Genomic DNA, 19,802 nt, shown 5'->3' on the forward strand with positions numbered 1-19,802 from the left:
ACCCAGGCTCACAACTTTGGTGTAATTCTAGACTCTCCACTGGAACACACTCTACATATCCAATTTATTGTCAAGTCTTCTCATTTCTCCCTTCACAACATAAGTCACATACAGCCTGTCCTCTCCAGTCACACAGCTACAATGCTGGTGCAGGCCTTCATCCCCTCACACATGGACTACTGCAAAAGCCTGCTGGCTGCTCTCTCCCTCAAGTCTCTTACCATGGGATCCTCCTAACTAGGAGGTGGGGAACCTGAGGCCTCAAGGCCACATGTGGCCCTGTAGGTCCTCAAGTGCAGCTCTTTGACTTTATCCAAACTCCATATTGGAAGATTTGAGGACCTAGAGGGCCACATGTGACCTCGAGGCTGCAGGTTCCCCACCCCTGTCCCAACTCAATAAACTCCAGCGACTTTCTTATTACTTCTATGATCGGATATAAAATCTTTTGTGTGGCTTTTAAAAAGTCTTCTTACATTTTATTCTTCTCCATATACTTCAGTGACACTGGCCTCTTTACTATTCCTCACACACCACACTCCAGCCACCAATGTGTTGCTCTTCCAGGCCTGACGTGCTCTCCTTTCTGCTTCCTACAGGCTTCCCTGGCTTTCTTCAAGACTTATTTTAAATTCCACCTTCTGCAAAAGGCCTTTCCTGGACTCGCACTGCAAGGGCTTCTCTCTGAGATTGCCTTTCGCTTATACTGTGTATATCTTATAAATATAGGTTTATATGCATGTTGTCTCTCCCAATAGAATGCGAGGTACTTAATTGTAGGGGTCATGTTTTTGCCTTTCTTTGTATCCCAGCACTTAGTACAGTGCTTGGCACATAATAAATGCTTATTGACTAATCAGGGGTGGGGAACCTGCAGCCTCGACGCCACATGTGGCCCTCTAGGTCCTCAAGTGCGGCCTTTTGACTGAGTCCAAGTTTTACAGAACAAATCCTTTTATTAAGGGGATTTGTTCTGTGATGTTTGGATTCAGTCAAAGGGCTGCACTTGAGGACCTAGAGGGTCACATGTGGCTTCAAGGTCACAGGTTCCCCACCTCCGGACTAACTCTTAGCTGGATGTTGACATCCTACCCCCATTCCCACTTGTGTCCGAGGTAACTCAGAGCCCTAACCTCCTTAAACCTTGGACCCACAGCTCCCTTCCCAAAATCTTCGTATAGGGAACATGTGCCTTTCTCAAGGTGAGTGGGCATTTTCCATCTACTACCGCCGAACCTGAAGGACCCTAAGTACAACCTGGCTTTCCATCCTCCATGAAGCTGAACCCTCCTTTATGTGTGGTCTCCTTTGTAACCCCTGGAGAGCAGAGTCTCTCTCATTTATTTGTATCCCCAGAACATAGAATAGTACTTGGTATATAATAAATGTTTAAGTCCTTTTCCATCCATTCAATCTATTAACAGGAAATTATTAAGGACCTACTTTGTGCCAACTGCACAATTGAGATATGAAGGCAAAATAGTCCCTGCCCTTAAGGAGTTGATTTTCTGTCATTAGGAGTTTACTCATGGAACTTATCATATGTTGCCTTTTATATTGTAATATGTGTCTTAAGACCTGTTATATTCATCTTTCTATATTTCTATAGCATCTAATAGAGTGTTTCACACTTGGGAGGCAATCAGTCAATAAATGAATGGATAGGTTTTTTAAAATACATTTTAAGAGAATATACAGTTCTAGCAAATGCTACTTTCCAAAATGAAGTCATATGCTTACTATACATGCACATACACTCATTTTTAGAATTTTTACCCATGGCACAAGAAAAAATGCCATAAAAAGGGTCATTACTTTTGGTTTTAGTTCTAACTTAAAAGGGTTTCTAAACAGAGCAGAGGTTAATAATCTGGTGTTCACAGCCTGGGGTAAATTGATACATTCATTCCTGTGCAGATGCCTTCTATGATGATTACTAGTCTCAACTAACTGTGTTTGCAGGACAGATTATCCATTCTCCCCTTATTTAACAGCCACTGTTCAAAGTACTAGGAACACAGCTGTCTCTTACAGGCTTTACCTACTTTTCAAAAGGCCCAGAGTCACATGACCAAGATGTGTGTCTCAGTAATAGAAAATCTAAATTAATCTTCATAGAAAATGGAGAGTCTTGTTTGAATCTACAAGAAAAAGGAGAACACTTCTAGGTAAAATCTGCTTTAGACCAAAGTGGGACTTTAGGAGAATCCTGTGAAAGTACAGAATTGGGGGAGTGTGTGGGAGGGGAGGATAAGCGATGGAAAAGGATGAGGCTTGCTGAGCATTGCACACAAAAGTCATTTGCTTGCTGAATGAAAGGTTTAAATTTTAAAGTTTTTGCATTGCCAAAAGTCTGAAAAGCTTGAGAATGGAAGGTTTAATCTTCCTGCCTAGTGTTTGAGACAATCATTTGCAATCCTTCATCTTTCTTTCCCACCTCTCTCCTCAATGGTGATGAAAAATAGAAGACACTTTTGCTCTATCTCTTTTAATCCCATGGAGACAGTGTGACTAAATTAGGCATCATTTGAGCAGATTTATAGCAGTCATTTTGCCAATAGCTGTGCTATCACCACTACTATTATCAAAGACACAGAATTTCCATGGTAATGCTACTAAAAACTAAGGAAACGTATTAATTTGAAGAAAGCTTCTTACACGTATTTCAGACTAGTGTGTATGTGTGTGAACAGGGGTAGGACAGAGGAGAACACAGCAGTCCTAGAGCCTTTGAAGTTGTTGCTCTATTTGAGGTCACCCAATCTCCCCTACTGCTCCCCAGTCCTAGATCTGTACATTTATATGTGGCACATAGCTATTTCTGGGGCTTTGTTTTGATTCCTCCTTATGGAATTAGGGAATATTAAGAGGGAATCTTTCCCTCTTAAGAGGAGCTGAAACTGTTGAGTATACCATGACAGTTTTAAGATTAAGTGAAATTGTTAACTCAGAAACTAAATATGTACTCTTTTCATGGAATAAGAAAACCTAACTAAGGTAGAAATGCTTTTAAAGGGTGACATAAGTGGAACCAAGGCAATTTTAGGAATTACAGACAGGGACAGAAGAGGCAACAAAATGAATACAGATCTATTAGAGGGGAAATATGGTGTAAACTGAGCCAGAGAGGAATACTTTTCTAAAAAAAATCTATTAATGGCAAATCAGCCAAAATTAATAGACATCAAAAAGAAAAACCCAACCTCTCCCACCGAATCAAAAAAGTAGAAACTTTTGACCTCAAGAATAAGTCAACCAAGCTGAAACTAGTATCTGAGCTCCAATCAGGATCTAATTTTACTCTAGGGATTCAGTGATCCCCTTGTTAAGTTCCTGTTGGAGAATACCATTCCACCCCTATCTCCCCCCCCCCAATCTGAAACTAGTAATTTAGCACAAAAAAGGTTGAAACAATCTTATGCTTTATTAGGCTCCCAAGTAACTATATTGCCAGATACAATAGGAGAAAATGAAAAAAACCCAAACCCAAACTTCCAAAACTAGATTTGGATAAATAGTTTTAGATATACTAAAACACTTGGATGGAATTTTTACTCAGATAAACCAAGCACAGAAAATTCATATACATAATACTAAACAACCATTTCTCAGCCCTCTTCTAAACTAGTCATTTTATATACCCATAATTAAACATTCATTCTAGATATTTTAACACTTAGAGAAACTGACCATCTCCCAACCGGACTTCAAAGAAGCTTAAAAGACAGTGAGGCTCCCTACTGCATTGGGATTGGGGATCTATATTTTAACCTCAGCTGTGCAAGATTTTATTTTCCTTTCTCCTTTCTCTCTGTATTCAAAGGTCTAGATCATAGGAAGTTAAAAATCTCATACTGGTCAGAGATTTATGTAGTAGTTGCTATCACAGACTCAGATGAAGCAACAATTAGAATGGATGCATTAAGTAAAAAATTTCTCTATGGTAGAAATAAAAAATTAATATTTAATGATTAGTAGGAAAGATTTTTTTGGGATCTAGCAGTCTTGCCTGTCCCAAAGTGAATTGCAAATAACCCTCAATATAAAATCAAAGAAGTCGATAAGGAAATTACCTAAATTCTTAAGGATTTAGAACAGAAAGGTAGGAAAACAACTAGTCCTCCTATTTTCTCAGGGTGGCCAGTTTAAAAAAAAAAGCAAGCAGTGAATGGAGATTTACAGTGGCTTATAGAAAACTAAATGCTGAAACTCGGCCCATCAGTGAGGCCTTCTTAATACTTTAGACATTATTGATGAAATTAAAGATGACGGACCTTGTTTTAAAGTTATTGGATTAAGTAATATGTTTTGTGCAGTCCCAATGGCCAAAGAAAGCCAGGAACAATTTGACTTCACATGGCAAGTGGCAAAGTATACATTGTGTAGATATATGCTATAAGGATATATTTATAACCTGATGTTATGCCATAACTTATATAGACAAGATCTAAATAGGATTAACACAGGCACTTTCTTTGTACAGGATTACATAGGAGTCATGACAAGTGAGAGGTAGAGAAAGTTACTGATGGAATTATTCAGGGACATAAAATAAAAGATAGGTAGTTGCCCTATCAAAAAAAAATACAAAAAGGACCATCATCAGCTAAATTTCTAGGGATGATTTGGACTTTAAAAGGAAAATTGATTCTTCAAGCAGTAGTAAAAAAAGATCTTAATCTTAAAACCCCCAAAGGACTAAAAGGAAGCACAAAGACTAGTTTTTGGAGAAACCACAATGCCCACTTAGGTATGATATGAGATCCAATGTGTAAAGTTATGAGAAAATAAAATAAAAAAACTGAATGGGGCTTGAAACAACAGCATGCATTAGAGAACTTAAAGAGACGCAGCAACATGCTATACCTCTGGTTCCTATTTCCTCCGACTCCTCTTTTAAATTAGAAGTCAGCTATGAAGGATATTTTACAGCCTAATCCTTATGGACCAAGCCAAGGGAAGATAATGAGAAAGCTTATGGGTTGGTAAGATTTTGAACTCAAAAGATGACTTCCACAGATTTAATATATCAGTATGGAAAAAGATAGCCCTATCAGTATATCATTCTCTTATGGAAAAAGAAGACCACCCAAGGTGAACATTATGAATACTGATCCCTGTATTAACATGGACCAAAATCACCCTCGATGAATGTGTCAGAACAACTGCTAAGTAGTTAAAGCTCAAGTGGAAATAACTCAAAAGAACCTGCACTGGGTAAACAAGGTAAAGCCATCTTCATGAGGAAATAGGAGTTCATACTGTTGACATGCCATCTAAGTGGACAGAAAGAGATATCATTAGAGTAGGCCAACACTTTGTTGAGTGGTCTTTAATCTTGAGTAAACAAACAATTGGTTTAAAGACAGGTGTGCTATTCTTACCCGGCAAGTGATAAGCACAAGCAGCCACCCTAAGCCTTTCCACTGGGGAGCAAATGGCTAAATGAAGGGATGGAAAATCAGTCCCATATCCTGAATTCAAGGGAATGTGGCTAGTTATCATAAAAGCCACAGGGAAAAATCTGGATAACGTAGTGATAAATACTAACTCTTGAACTGTCACTAATGAATTATCCATATGGCCAGCTAAATAGAGGAATTATACTTGGACAGTGAATAATAATGAGGCTTAGGGAAAGGCGTTGTGAGAGGACATAGCCAGTGCAAATATTAAAATATTAAAATTGAGGTTGGATACATTTCAGTTCACACAAAAGGAAAACAGATGAGGCAAAGTAAAGTGAGAAGGTAGACCATATTGGTAAATTGAGAAAGATAAGGTTAAAGGAAAATAGTGAAAAGAAATAAAATCCGAATGAAATGGGCAAATGAGAACATTTGACACAGACATTTAGTTCACCAAATCTTGGATTGAAGATAGAATGGAATTAAGAATAGAGGAAGTAGTCATACAATCCACACTGCTACTTTGCCATATTTGCCAAGAGATTAGACTGTTATTGAAACCGTTACCTGGATCCGTCACCAAAGGGTGGTCTTTAGGAAGACAGATCCAATTGATAAGCTTAACAAAAATCATTGTCTAACTACAATCTACATGTGCACAGGACTAAATTTTGTTCTTCTCTTACCCATGCAGATGCTTACTCCACTACCAATTTATCAATTATCAATGTTTATTAATTAGTTATTATGAATCAACCTATTATGATTTACAGTAATCAAGAACTGGACTGAGGCTCAAAAAATCATGTAAAACTTTAACAGTTCATAATCCTCAAGCTGCAGGTATGATTAAACAGATTTAATGGAACACTCTACTGAGTCCATTGGGATAGGGAGTTAGAATACAGTTTGGGATGCAGATGGAGCAGATAAATTACTCCAGTAAGACAATATAGTAAGACAACTTACATACAGAGACCTGACTGATTCTTTCCCCTTTTGACAAATGGCCAAGTGCTGTGATTTCATCATCAATGACCTTCTGGCCCTGTTGCTGAGAGTCTGTGCTCATTTCATCACATAACTATTCCTGTAATATACCTCACAACACCCAGTTGTAGCAGCTTGTGACTAAGCGTGCCTTCACTCCCTAGTGGGTTGCTTCATACTCAATTGTTTCTGGGCATCACAGCTGTGACCAGGTCAATTCTCCTGGTGACCTGTGCATCAGTCAGTCATCAATGTAGCTTCATATGTGATTGGATTTCACCTGAGTCAATTGCTGATATTTTACTTTTGTGTCGTCACTTACTTTATTTGTAGACTCCTCAAACCGTGGTGCAAGTTCTATGGACATAGCAGTGCTTGATGGACACACTTTATTCTCACCTCTCTAAGGGATTTTCTCAGATAATGAAAGTCCGATTATTTCTACTAGACCCTTTGGTGTAGTTTGCCAACTGTTGGTAAAAGATTTTTTTTTTTGTGGAAAAAGAACCATGCCAGCAAGGAAGCAAGCCAAAAGAGATCATGGAGCCTAAAAATGTGGATGTGGACGTTTTAGATGTAGAACTGCGATACAGTGAGTCCCAATCCACTCCTTTGGAGTGCTCTGAACAAATTCATGAGAATTGCTGCTGATCAAATACACCACAACAGGTAGAATTTCTTTTTGGTCCATTTTTAATAAATCTGTCAGCTCCTGCCTCAAATTAATGGCGATAGTTTTTGCAATCTGCATGACCTTCCTACAAGAAGCCTTCTTTCCATGGCACCCATGTTTTTCCAATTCCTCCTGTCATTCATTTCAACACCAAGTCCCTTTGCAGCCACACCAAATTCTTCTTTGACTAGCTTTATTGATTGGCAAAAGATGTATTGGGATCTTAGATGGTTATGACAAAAATCAGACAAAACCCACTGACGACCTCCTAAGAATCATAGACTGTGTGTCGTGGACACACTTTTTCTGCCCTGGACCGCTATGATCACTTCTATAAAGAATGGAGAAGTTGATAAATGGATCCTCTCCTTTCTTCCTACTTAGTTAAAGGATATTATGGCTGAACACTCCTTCTCTCGGCTCCAGGTATCTTCTCTGGCTATCTCCCATGGTTGATAATGTTCTCTTGTGTGTCAGTCAAATCAAAAGACTGTATCCCTTCTATTTCCTATGGGGTATTCAAAGGATAAAAGTATATGTCATCCTCTGCTTCCAAGTCAGGGTTGTAATAAGTAATACTCCCCACCACCATACTGGCAATATCCTGTATCAATATTCATACTTCTTGTTGCCTGAGATAATCATTTTATTGATAGCATGGTAAGATGTTGATTACCCCCATATGTCCCAGCACACCATGCTGTATCTTCTCCTTCCTCAGCTTCACCTATTGACCTCCTTAGCTTTAAGTCCCAACTATAACCCTTTCTTTCTTTTTTTTTAAATTTAATTTTTTAATTTTTTTTAGGCAATTGGGGTTAAGTGACTTGCCCAGGGTCACACAGCTAGTTAGTGTCAAGTGGTTGGTCTGAGGCCGGATTTGAACTCAGGTCCTCCTGACTTTAGGGCCGGTGCTCTATCCATTGAGCCACCTAGCTGCCCCTACAGCCCTTTCTTTCACTGGAGCTTTCTCTAACCCTTATTAATTCTAGTGCTTTCCTTTTGTTAATTACTTTTTATTTATCTTGTACAAAGCTTCTTTTGTGTATGTTTGTTTGTACACTGTTTTCCCTGTTAGATTGTGAGCTCCTAGAGATCAGGGTCTGTCTTTTGTCTCTTTTTGTATCTCTAGTTCTCAGCACAGTGCCTGGCACATAACAAACATATAATAAATGTTTATTGATTGATTGATTGGGCGTACAGCTTTGGCTTTTCAAAACATTTAACATTAATGTCACTAAACAGAATATTCCAATAGCTGATTCATTATGCAAATGAGGAGCTCATGTGAGCACTTTAAACTATTTAAAGGTAATCAATCCCTCTGTATCTCTGCTTTTTGCTTGCATGCTTAACCCCCACCAATATTCAAGAATGCCTATACAATCAATAACAATCAATGATAAACAGATAGACCTCAGAAAAGAAAGACTGAAACCCTGTGCATTTTACCCCCACCATGGACCACCTCCAAGTCCAAGAGGCTTATTTTATAAGGAACTTGTTGAGAGAAAAAAAAAGTGATTTATGAGAGACCCTACATATGAACATATAAGGTAGGCTGGGGTATCTTGAATGGCACCTCAAGGATAACACACTCCTTTTCAAATAGAAATGGATAAAGAAATCTCAATGAGATGGTGATAGAGAGGTTAATCAGAAGCAAATCTCCTGGGACACTGGATGGATGCTGTTCCAGGACCCCAGTGGTTTATACTTGGAACCATTGCATGGTACCGCTGCATGGTAGGTGTGACATTTGGGGACAATCAAATCTAATTATGCTATCAATAAGAAGGCTGCATATTGATATAGAACATTGCCATTATGATGGTGGGGAACATTACCTACTATAGTTGTTGGTTGTTTTCCTTCATATTCGAAGAGGACCAAAATGACATTACTATGTCAGGGTCGATGGACAGTGGGTTTGATTGTGGCTGATCAAACCAATGCAAGCTTGGAAAGCTTTACCACAGATTGGGAACAAATAGCCCATATATTACCTACTATATACCCCTGACTTAGAAGCAGAGAAGGACATACATTTTCAGCCGTTCGGTACCTGGAAGGAAATAGAAGGGATGTAGTCTTTTGACTTGACTAACATACAGTACTTTTCTCATTAGTTTACAAAATAAACTTCTAATTAAATTATGTGGTATACAAGTTGGATAATAGACTGACAACCAGAACTTAAATGTAACCAATTAACATCTCTAGGCAGCATTATAATGTAGCTATAGACCCCTGCTATCTGCCTGCTCTTGGATCATGACTAGTGCAGACTCCTAAATTCTCTGCCCTCAAAACTCGAGCATCCTGTGTTTGCTTGAAGGAGACTTACCAGAATGCCTCCTTGATACGACCTCTAGCTGGGCAGAGGGAACCTTGTTGTCGGCACCAATATGAGTGAGACATGCTGACCAGGGCTCATAGGAATCAGGTCAGTGGTTTGTACCAAGAAGAGTTGATGTTTATATGCTAGATAAGTGCATGCTCCAGTTTAATCAAGTTTGCTTACATGTATAGATGAGTGTAGATCTGAATTAGTGTTTTCATCACACTCACCAGCATACATAAAGTAAATCAGTTTGGCAGGTACACCACATGTTATATTCTGGTGTGATTTATGTGCTTATGCGCTTATACCAGACCAAAAAAATCCTATTTACAACTCTGACTTTTGATTCTGAGTCCCACACTGACCATAACTTAGGGAGTAAAGCAGGAATGAAGTTAGGTACACTAAAATGGAAGAAGACAGTCTCAGTGGTCTAATCATTTCATTCCTAAAGGGAATGAAAACTTCTGAAAATAAGCTACAGAAGATTGACAATATGCTAGGACCCAGAGGATGCCAAATCCCCTACATATACTGCAGCAAAGCTTTAAAATTCACCAGTTAAAAAGGAAATAAAGAAAAACTCTTGTAGATGCCTCCATCCAGACCAGGAATGCACAAAAGGACCACCAGAGTCTTATATAGATCCTGAAGTACACAAGCCAGGATAGATTGAAAAAAAGTACAGTGTGCAGCCCCAGTAAACTGAAGAGAGCCTTGAATGGAATCTAATAAGAGTAGAACCAGTAGTATGCCATCTAAGGGAGAAGGAGGTGATGCAGGGACATCCCTGGGCCCAATGGTTAGAGATGGGCTCTAGGCAAAGGTCTAGATCTTTGGAAAACCCCAAAACCCCATGGAGGGAGCTCAGCATGGGGAAGTGGGAGGGAAGGGATGCGGGGCATGCCAGGGAGCCTTGTGGCAAGAAGAAGGCTCTAGGTAATGAAGGATCAGACCCTGTGACTAGAAAGAGGGGAAAGGTAAGCAGAGCCTAATAATACAGGAGAATGTTTCAGAAGACTGTGGCAAGAAGGAAGCCTTAGGCAGAGCCCATTGCTGGAGCACTTCCAGAATCTCTTGAAGGAAGGTCCCAGTCTTGGTCACCATGATCAAGTCTAGGCAGTGCTGACTTCAGGAGTGCAGGAGTAAAGCTTGACCAAAGTTCAGACTCCCAAATCTAGATACTGAGGCTGCTGAGATGAGCAAATCAAGGAAACTATCTCACACTATAAATAAATACTTTAGACTTAGTGAAGACTAGGAGGCAAATTCCAAGGAAGAGAAGGACCTTACAACAAATCCAAATAAAGCTTCAGGGAAAAAGTGGCCTGAACATAGAGATTAAGGAGTACCTGGAAGAAATGAGATAAACTACAAAAAGTAATAGCTAGGGAACATCTGTGACAAGGAGAATTGATACCTTAGAGCAAATGGTAGAAAATATCACTCAAGAGGTGACTGCTCTGAAAATTTACATAAATGCTATGCAGATGCAGTAAGGATCAGACAAGACTCAGCAGCTGCCATCATAAAAAAGTGGAGAGTATGGAATATCATATTTCAAACACAAAAGATAAAGGCTTACAACTAAGAATGATATATCCAGCAAAACTAAGTATAAGCCTATGGGGGAAATGAACTTATGAACAGGAAGATTTTCAAACATGTCTAATGAAATGGCTAGAAGTGAACAGACATTTTGAAATGGAAATACAGGAGCCAAGAGAAACATAGAAAGGTATACACATTTGTGTAAATGGAAAGGAATATGTGGAGAATGAATTGTTTACATGCTAATATGACTATATATACATACTCATGTACATACATATGTATGTACACACACAAACACACACACACACACACACATATACCTTTTCAGAACCTTTGTTCTTAAAGTTATCCATAGAGAAAAGGAAATATGACAGAGAACCTGTGGGTTGTTTTGTTCTTTGATGATCTTAGGAGAAGACAAAAAGAGGAGGAATAGAGGACTATACTGGGGGTGGGAGGGAAAGAGGACAAAATAGAAGGAATCACTGTCACATAATAGGGGTACGTTTTCTTTTTTGTGAGGAAATTGGGATTAAGTGACTTGCCCAGAGTCACACAGCTAGTGAGTGTTATGTGTCTGAGGCTACATTTGAACTCAGGTCCTCCTGACTGCAGAGTCAGTGCTCCAGGGCACTGTGCCACCTACCTGCCCTCATAAAGTATATTTAATAATGAAGGAAAAGTTTGGGCAAATGAGTATCCCATGAATCTCATTTTTGTCTGAACTAGATAAAGGAAGGTTTAACAGAGTTACATACGCCCACACACAAAATACATACACACACACACACACAAACAGATTTTGGCATAGAAATACATGAGATGGATTTAAGAAGTAGGGCAGGTTAGGTAAGAGAATAATAATTTAAATTTTTCCATGTCAGAGAGAAGAAAATGATGGGGTTATTGGAAGAAAAGGAAGAAAGGGTAAAAATCTGGATTCAGAGGCAGGACAATGGGAAAAGAGCTGCAGCACAGTTGAAACAGGCTGTTTAGGTTGTAGATTATAATAATAATAGCTACATTTATATAATATTTACTATGTGTCAGACACCATGCTAAGCACTTTACAATTATTTTCATTTGATCCTAATAACAACTCTGGGATATAGATGCTGTTATTATCCCCATTTTACAAATGAGAAAACTGAGGCAAGCAGTGATTAAGTAACTTGTTTAAAGTCACATAGCTAGTAAATATCTGAGGCCAGTTTTGAACTTAAGTCTTCCTGACTCCATGCCCCACTGTATCCACTGCACCACCTAACTGCCTCAAATCAGGCAAACTCGTTCTCTTTTACCACTGTCTTCTTATTAGTAAGGGGGAAGTGTGAAGCAAAGAGAAGAAAAAGTGAGAAAGGACAGGATGGATGGAAATATATAGTTAACAATCATAGACATAAATGTAAATGGAATGAACTCACTCATAAAATGGAAGGTCACAAAATGGATTAGAAAACAGAATCCAACAATATGTCCTTTACAAGAAAAATACATGAAACATAAATATTCACATGAAGTTAAAATGAAGAGCTACAGTGGAATCTATTATACTTCAGCTGATTTTTTAAAAAGTAGGAGTAGCTATCATGATTTCAGAAAAAGCTACAGTAATGCAGGGGAATTACGTTATTCTCCAAAGCACCATAGATAACAAATAAATATCAGTACTTAATACATATATACCAAATAGCATAGCAACTTAAGGAAAAGTAAATTGAAATGAAGGGAAAAATAGTAAAATTATAATAGTGGAAGATTTCTCAGACATAGACAAGTCTAACTAAAAGGTAAACAAAAATAAATAAGAAGGAAGTTAAGAAACTGAATAGAACTTTAAAAAAATTAGAGATGATAGACCTCTGGCAATTGCTGATTGAGAATGGTACAGAAGAGCAGTCCAAGAATTAAGCAGAAATATTAAAACATGACATAAATCAGGACAGATGTTAAGGGGAAAAAATCAGCATCTAACAGAGACAGGAGAATTTAGAGCAAAAGAGTTGCTCTCCGTAACAGTAGATAATCTGAAAACAAATTATAGAATTGGAACACAAATGAGTTCTTAAAAAAAAAGATTAGAACACCCTCCTATCTCAGGACTACTCTAATTTGCACTTAAGCTCTACAAAACAAGAATACTTACTTGAGGATTGGTTACAAAGATAAAAAGCTGAGGATTATAAGTCTTTTAGAAAACAACAATGAAAAAGAAAACTTACTTCCAGAAATAAAATAGAAAACTTGCCAAGAAATATTTGAGAGGATCCATAGAATAATAACAGAAATAAACTCTAAATTTACCCCACCAAATGCATCCTACTCAAATGTCACAACTACTAAGTAAAATAACATATTTTTCAGGCAATAAGGAAAAACCTTTCACATTATAAGGAAAATGAGTTAAAATAGTACACTTCATGTTTACAAGAAATCAAAGGAAAAATTAGAACATGATATTCTGAAGAGTAAAGAATATTAGTTATCACCCTAAAATAACACCCTGCAAAGGGCCAAAGCATCAAATAAAATAATTGAATGTTGATTAAAAGGCAAAAATTCTAATCATTCTCTCAAAAGAACACAGAGGTAAGCAAAGTACTCAAAATGTAATCTGACCAAAAAGTAAAAAGTTAAATACTTTCAGAGAGCAATGAAAGATTAAGAAATTATATGTATATTCTCATGAAGCTAGTGATAGGCTAGGTCATGAATGTAGGGTTCAGACTCTTAAGAACCACTTATTAAATTTTCAGTGTGAGCATTCTTACAATTTGAAAGATGGCAAACACTACAAATCAGGGCTTGATTTATTTTTTTATTTGTTGTCTAGACTTAATAAAATGAATAAATATTGATATAGATTAAATTTAAGAGAGGCTACTATGATTCCAGAAAACTAATGATAAAACACAATATCTATCTCCTCTTAATTTTGACTGCATTGGTTTTGTTTGTGCAAAAAAACCTTTTGACTTACTGTAATCAAAATTATCCATTTTACATCCTGCAACCCTCCCTATCTCTTATTTACTCATGAACTCCTCCTTTATATATAGATTTGATAAGTAATTTTTTCTAGGCTCCCCTAATTTGTTTATAATATCACCTTTTTATGTCTAAATCACATACCCATTTTGAGCTTATCTTGGTATAGGGTATGATATATTGTCTATTCCTAGTTTCTGCCAAATTGCTTTCTAGTTTTTCTGGAAGTTTTCATTTAATGGTCAGTTTTTGTCCCAATAGCTGGGATCTTTGGGTTTATCAAACATTGTTATTGTGGTCATTTACTTCTGTATATTGTGTATCTAATTTATTTGATCAACCACTCTGTTTCTTATCCAGTATGAAATTTTTTTGATGATTACTGCTTTTGTAGTAGAATTTGAAATCTGGTACTGCTAGGCTTCCTTCACTTTAAAAAAAGATTCCTTTGATATTCTTGACCTTTTGTCTCTCCAGATGAATTTTATTATTTTTTTCTAACTCTATAAAGTAATTCTTCAGTAGATTGATTAATATTACACTGAATAAGTTAATTAAGGTACTATTATCATTATTATTCATTCCTTTAAGTAGTATTATCATTGGCTCTACCTAACAATGTGCATTTAATATTCCTCCAATTGTTTAGATCTGTTTTTATTTGTGTGAAAAGTGTTTTGTAATTGTGTTCATATAGTTTCTGTGTGTATCTTGGCAGAAAGACTTTTTTGCAGTTATTTTAAATGGAATGCCTCTTTCTATATCTTCCTACTAGGAAAATTACTGATGATTTGTGTGAGTTGATTTTATATCTTGCCACTTGGCAAAAATGTTCATTGTTTTAATTAGCTTTTTAGTAGACACTATAGGGTTCTCTAAGTATACCATCATGTCATCTGCAAAAAGTGATAGTTTTTTTTCTCTTTGGTGCCTATGCTTATTCAATTTATTTTTGTCATTGCCATAGCTAGAATTTTTAGTGCAATACTGAATAGTAATGGTGATAATGTATAATTGCACTTCACCTCTGATTTCACTGGAAAGACTATATTATTGTATCCATTCCAGATAATGCTTGTTCTTGGTTTTAAATAAAGATCCATTTATTTCTATGCTTGCTAGTATTTTTAATAGGAATGGTATTATATTTTATTAAAAAGCTTTTTTGCATTTATTGATATAATCAAATGAGTTTGTTGTTAGTAACATGGGGAATTATGCGTACAATTTTCCAAATATTGAACTAACCCCTCCATTCCTGTCATACATCCAACCTGGTCATAGTGTATGATCTTTGTGATATGTTGCTGTAATTAGTATTTTATTTAAATTTTTTACAACAATATTCATTAGAAAATTGGTCTATAGTTTTCTGTCCCTAGTTTAGGTATTAAAATCCTATTTGTGTCAGGGAAGGAATTTGGTAAGACTCTACCTTGACTTATTTTTCCAAATAATTTATATAATATTGGAATTAATTGTTCTTTAAATGTTTGGCATAATTTGCTTGTAAATCCATCTGATCCTGAGGTTTTTTTTTCCTTAAGGAATTAACTTATGGCTTGTTCAATTTCTTTTTCTAAGACAAAGTTATGTTTAAATATTCTAATTCCTCTTCTGTTAATCTGGGCTGTTAATATTTTTTTGTAAATATTCATCTATTAGACTGTTAGTTTAATTGGCATTTAGTTGGGCAAAATAGGTCCTAATAATTGTTTTGATTTCATCTTCATTGATTGTGCATTCACTCATTTCATTCTTGAGACTGGTATTTTGGATTTCTTTATTTTTTATAAATCAAGTTAACCAATGGTTGGTCTATTTTACTGGAGTTTTTCCCCACCGTATAACCAGTTCCTAGTTTTATTTATTAATTCAATGTTTTTTTTTACTTTAAAAAATTTTTTTTTTTACTTTCAGTTTTACTAATCTCTCCTTTAATTTCAGGATTTCTAATTTGGTGTCCATGTGGGGATTTTTAATTTATTCTTTTTCTAGTTTTTTTCTTCCTTTAGCTATATGCCTAATTTATTGATCTGTTTTTTCTTTTATTAATGTAAGCATTTAGAGATATAAGTTTTCCCCTGACCACTGCTTTGGCTGCATCCTACAAATTTTGGTATGTTGTCTCATTGTTGTCATTATCTTTAATGACATTTTTTTATTATTTCTATTATTTGTTCTTTATCCTACTCATTGTTTAGAATTAGATTATTTAGTTTCCAATTAATCTTTAATCTATGCTTCCAAGGCCCTTTATTGAGTGTCATTTTTATTGCATCATGGTCTGGAAAGAGGTGGATTTAATATTTCTGCTCTCTTACATTTGTTTTTGAGGATTTTATACTTTAATAAACAATCAATTTTTGTGAAAGTGCCATGTACAGCATAGAAAATGTTATACTCCATTCTATTCTCATTTAGTTTTCTCCAGAGGTCTATACATATTAAATTCTATTCATCTCCTTAACTTCTTTTTTATTTATTTGATGGTAAGATTTATCTAGGTCTGAAAGGGGTAAATTAAGGTCCCCCACTAGTATAGTTTCACTGTTTATTTCTTCCTGTAATTCATTTAACATTTTATTCAAGAATTTGAGTGCTATGCCATTTGGTGTATATATTTTTAGTACTGATATTGCTTTATTGTCTATGGTGCCTTTTAGCAAAATGTAGTTTTCCTGAATATCTCTTCTAATTAGATCTATTTTTGCTTTTTCTGAGATAATGATTGCTTGCTACTCTGTACAGCTGAAACATAATAGATTCTGCTCTAGCCCCTTATTTTAATTCTATGTTTTTCTGTTTCAGGTGTATATTTTGTAGACAAGATAGCATTGGATTTTGGTTTCTAATACACTGCTAACCTCTTCCATTTTATGGTGAGTTCATCACATTTACAGTTACAGTTATGATTGCTAACTCTGTATTTCCCTCCATCCTACTCTCTTCTATTTATCCTCTTCTTTTTTACCCTGTATCCTCTTTAAAAGTTGTTTAGCTTTTGATCACTGCCTCCCTTAATTTACTCTCCCTCTTACCACCCTTCCTCACTTCTCTTATGCTTTTCTTTTCCTGCTTCATTGTTGGATAAGATGAATTTCTGCATCCAACTGTGTGTGTATATATGATTCATGTATACACACACAGTGTGATAAAGAAAAAGTGGTAAAGAAATTCAATATATTCCATCTTTGAACCAGTTGAGAGTGAGATTTAAATATTGCCTGCTCCTCACCACCCTGCCCCTGCCACTTTTCCCTCCATTGTAAAACTCTTTATCGAATGCCTCTTTTATGTGAGATAATTTTCCCCATTCTTCCTCTCCTTTTCTAGTGTATCCCTCTTTCTCAGTATTCCATATTTTTAGATCATCCCAACATAATAGACTCACACTCATGCCCTGTCTATGTAGACTCCAAATAACTACCCTAATAATGATAAAGTTCTTAGGAGACATATATGTATGTGTATGTGTATATGTATATATGTGTGTGTGCATATATATATATATGAAATATTCCCATAAAAGAATGTAAACAGTATAAACTTACTAAGTCCCTTATGATTTCTCTTTCATATGTGTCTTACTATGTTTCTTTAAAGTCTTTGTTTGAGTGTCAAGTTTTCTATTCAGCTCTGGCCTTTCCCCAGGAATTCTTGAAAGTCCTCTATTTTACTAAATGTCCATTCCCACCCCCACCCTCCATCATCCTAGCCTTTTTTTTTTTGCCTTCCAGAATATCATATTCAAATCCCTTTGCTACTTTTTGGTGAGGCACCACTGTATTTGAATTGTTTCTTTTGGGCTGCTTGCAATATTTTCTTCTTCACTTGGGAGCTCTGGAATATGACTATAATATTCCTGGGAGTTTTCATTTTATGATCTCTTTCAGGAGGTGATCAATTCTTTCCATTTCTATTTTCTCTTCTAGTTCCATGATATCTGGGCAGCTTTCCTTTATAAATTCTTGAAGTAGGATATCTAGACTGTTATTTTGATCATCAGTTTTAGGTAGTCCAATAATTCTTAAGTTAGCTTTCCTTGATCTATTTTCCAGGTCAGTTGTTTTTCTGATGATATACTACATATTTTATTCTGTTTTTTAATTCTCTGGGCTTTAATTTTTTTGTCTTATGGAGTCATTAGTTTCCACATAAACACTTCTGATTTTTAAGATGTTATCTTTAATGAGATTTTGTAACTCTTTTACCAAGCTGTTAATTCTCTTTTCATAGTTTTCTAGCAGTGCTCTCATTTCTTTCACCAATTTTTCCTCTATCACTCTTATTTGATTTTTAAAATACTCTCTCTCTCTCTCCCTCTCCCTCCCCCCCCTTTTTTTCTCCTTAGGAATTCTTGTTGGGCTTTTGTCTGATCTGCATTTTTTTTCCTTTGAGGCTTTGCTTGTAGATATTTTCAAGTCATTGTCTTTTGAGTTTGTGTCTTGAGCATGTTTGAGTTCTTGAATTTGTGTCTATATCTCTATAAAAAAATTCATGATCAGATTCTTTTTTGTTATTGTTGTTTGTTCATTTTTCCAGCTTATTTCTTGACTTTGGAATTTATGTTAGAATTCTGATAACTTAGGGGGTGTGGGGTGTGGGGATTACTAGACTGAGCTTATGCAACTATATTTGAGAGTCTGTAGGTTTTCAGTGTTTCAATGGTGTGATCTGGGGAGATTTCTGATTACTATCCTCCTGCTCTGCACTGGAGTCCTTACTCAAGTAGAACCTTTACTTCTTTACAGACCATAACCAATCCTCTCTGCCCCAGAACTGCAACTCAGAATTGGGTAAAGGATGAAGGATCACTAAAATGTCACCTGGTCTCTGCCCAGTGTTGGCATAGGGATCTTTCATTATATCTTTCTGACCAGGAGTTTAGTCCCCTTATCATTCTTAGTGCCACCATTGCTGCTCCCTCCACAAGGGTGCTACTGCTGCCTCCAGGTCCCATATTATATTTATATGCCATAATTTGTTCATTCATTCCTTAATTGCTTGGCACCTCCTTAGGTTACAGTTACTTGCTACAACTAAAAGTGCTGCTATAAATATTTTTGCACATATGGCTCACTTCCTTCTGTCTTTGATGTCTTTGGAAATGACGTTAAAGAAGATGCTTTATCATCTGATTTGCTGCTACACCCTTAGCACCATGGGGCCTTTCCATCTGACTAGCAGCAGAAATTTTACATGTGTGTTGCTTCCCAATATTAGAATGTGAGCCCTTCAACTGCAGAAACTTTCTTACTTTTCTATTTGTATCCCCAGTACTTCATACATAATAATCACTAATGAATGCCTTTTTATTTATTCATTCATAAATGTAGTAGTGATAAGCCTGGATTAAAGGGTTTTATAGTTTAATGACTTAGGTATAGTTCCAAATTACTTCCTGTTTTTGGTCTTTGCAACTTAAATTGTTTTAGCTTGAATTTCTCTAATTACTAGTAATTTGGAGCATTTTTATATTCTTATAGATATTTTTTTCCTTAAGAATTTTCTGTTCATATACTTTGACCTTTCATTTATTAGGGGAATGTCTTTTGTCTTTTATATTTAAATAAGTTCCCATGAATGTTGGATATCAGAATTTTATCAGAGAAAGATTTTGTGAAGCTTTCCTCCCTCAGTTTTCATTCTAATTTTGCTCATATTGATTTTATTTGAGTTTTCAATTTTATGTCATCAAAATTGTCTATTTTCTCTTCTCTCATTCTTTCTAATTCTTGTTTGGTCAAAAATTCTTCCCCTACACACAGATGTGAAAGGTATTTCCTTCCTTGCTCCCCTTCATTTGTGATGCTTTCTATATTTTATATCTAAGTCATATCTA

The sequence above is a fragment of the Vombatus ursinus genome, unplaced genomic scaffold (assembly GCF_900497805.2).
Source record: "Vombatus ursinus unplaced genomic scaffold, bare-nosed wombat genome assembly UNPS02014809.1, whole genome shotgun sequence".
NCBI lineage: Eukaryota > Metazoa > Chordata > Mammalia > Diprotodontia > Vombatidae > Vombatus > Vombatus ursinus.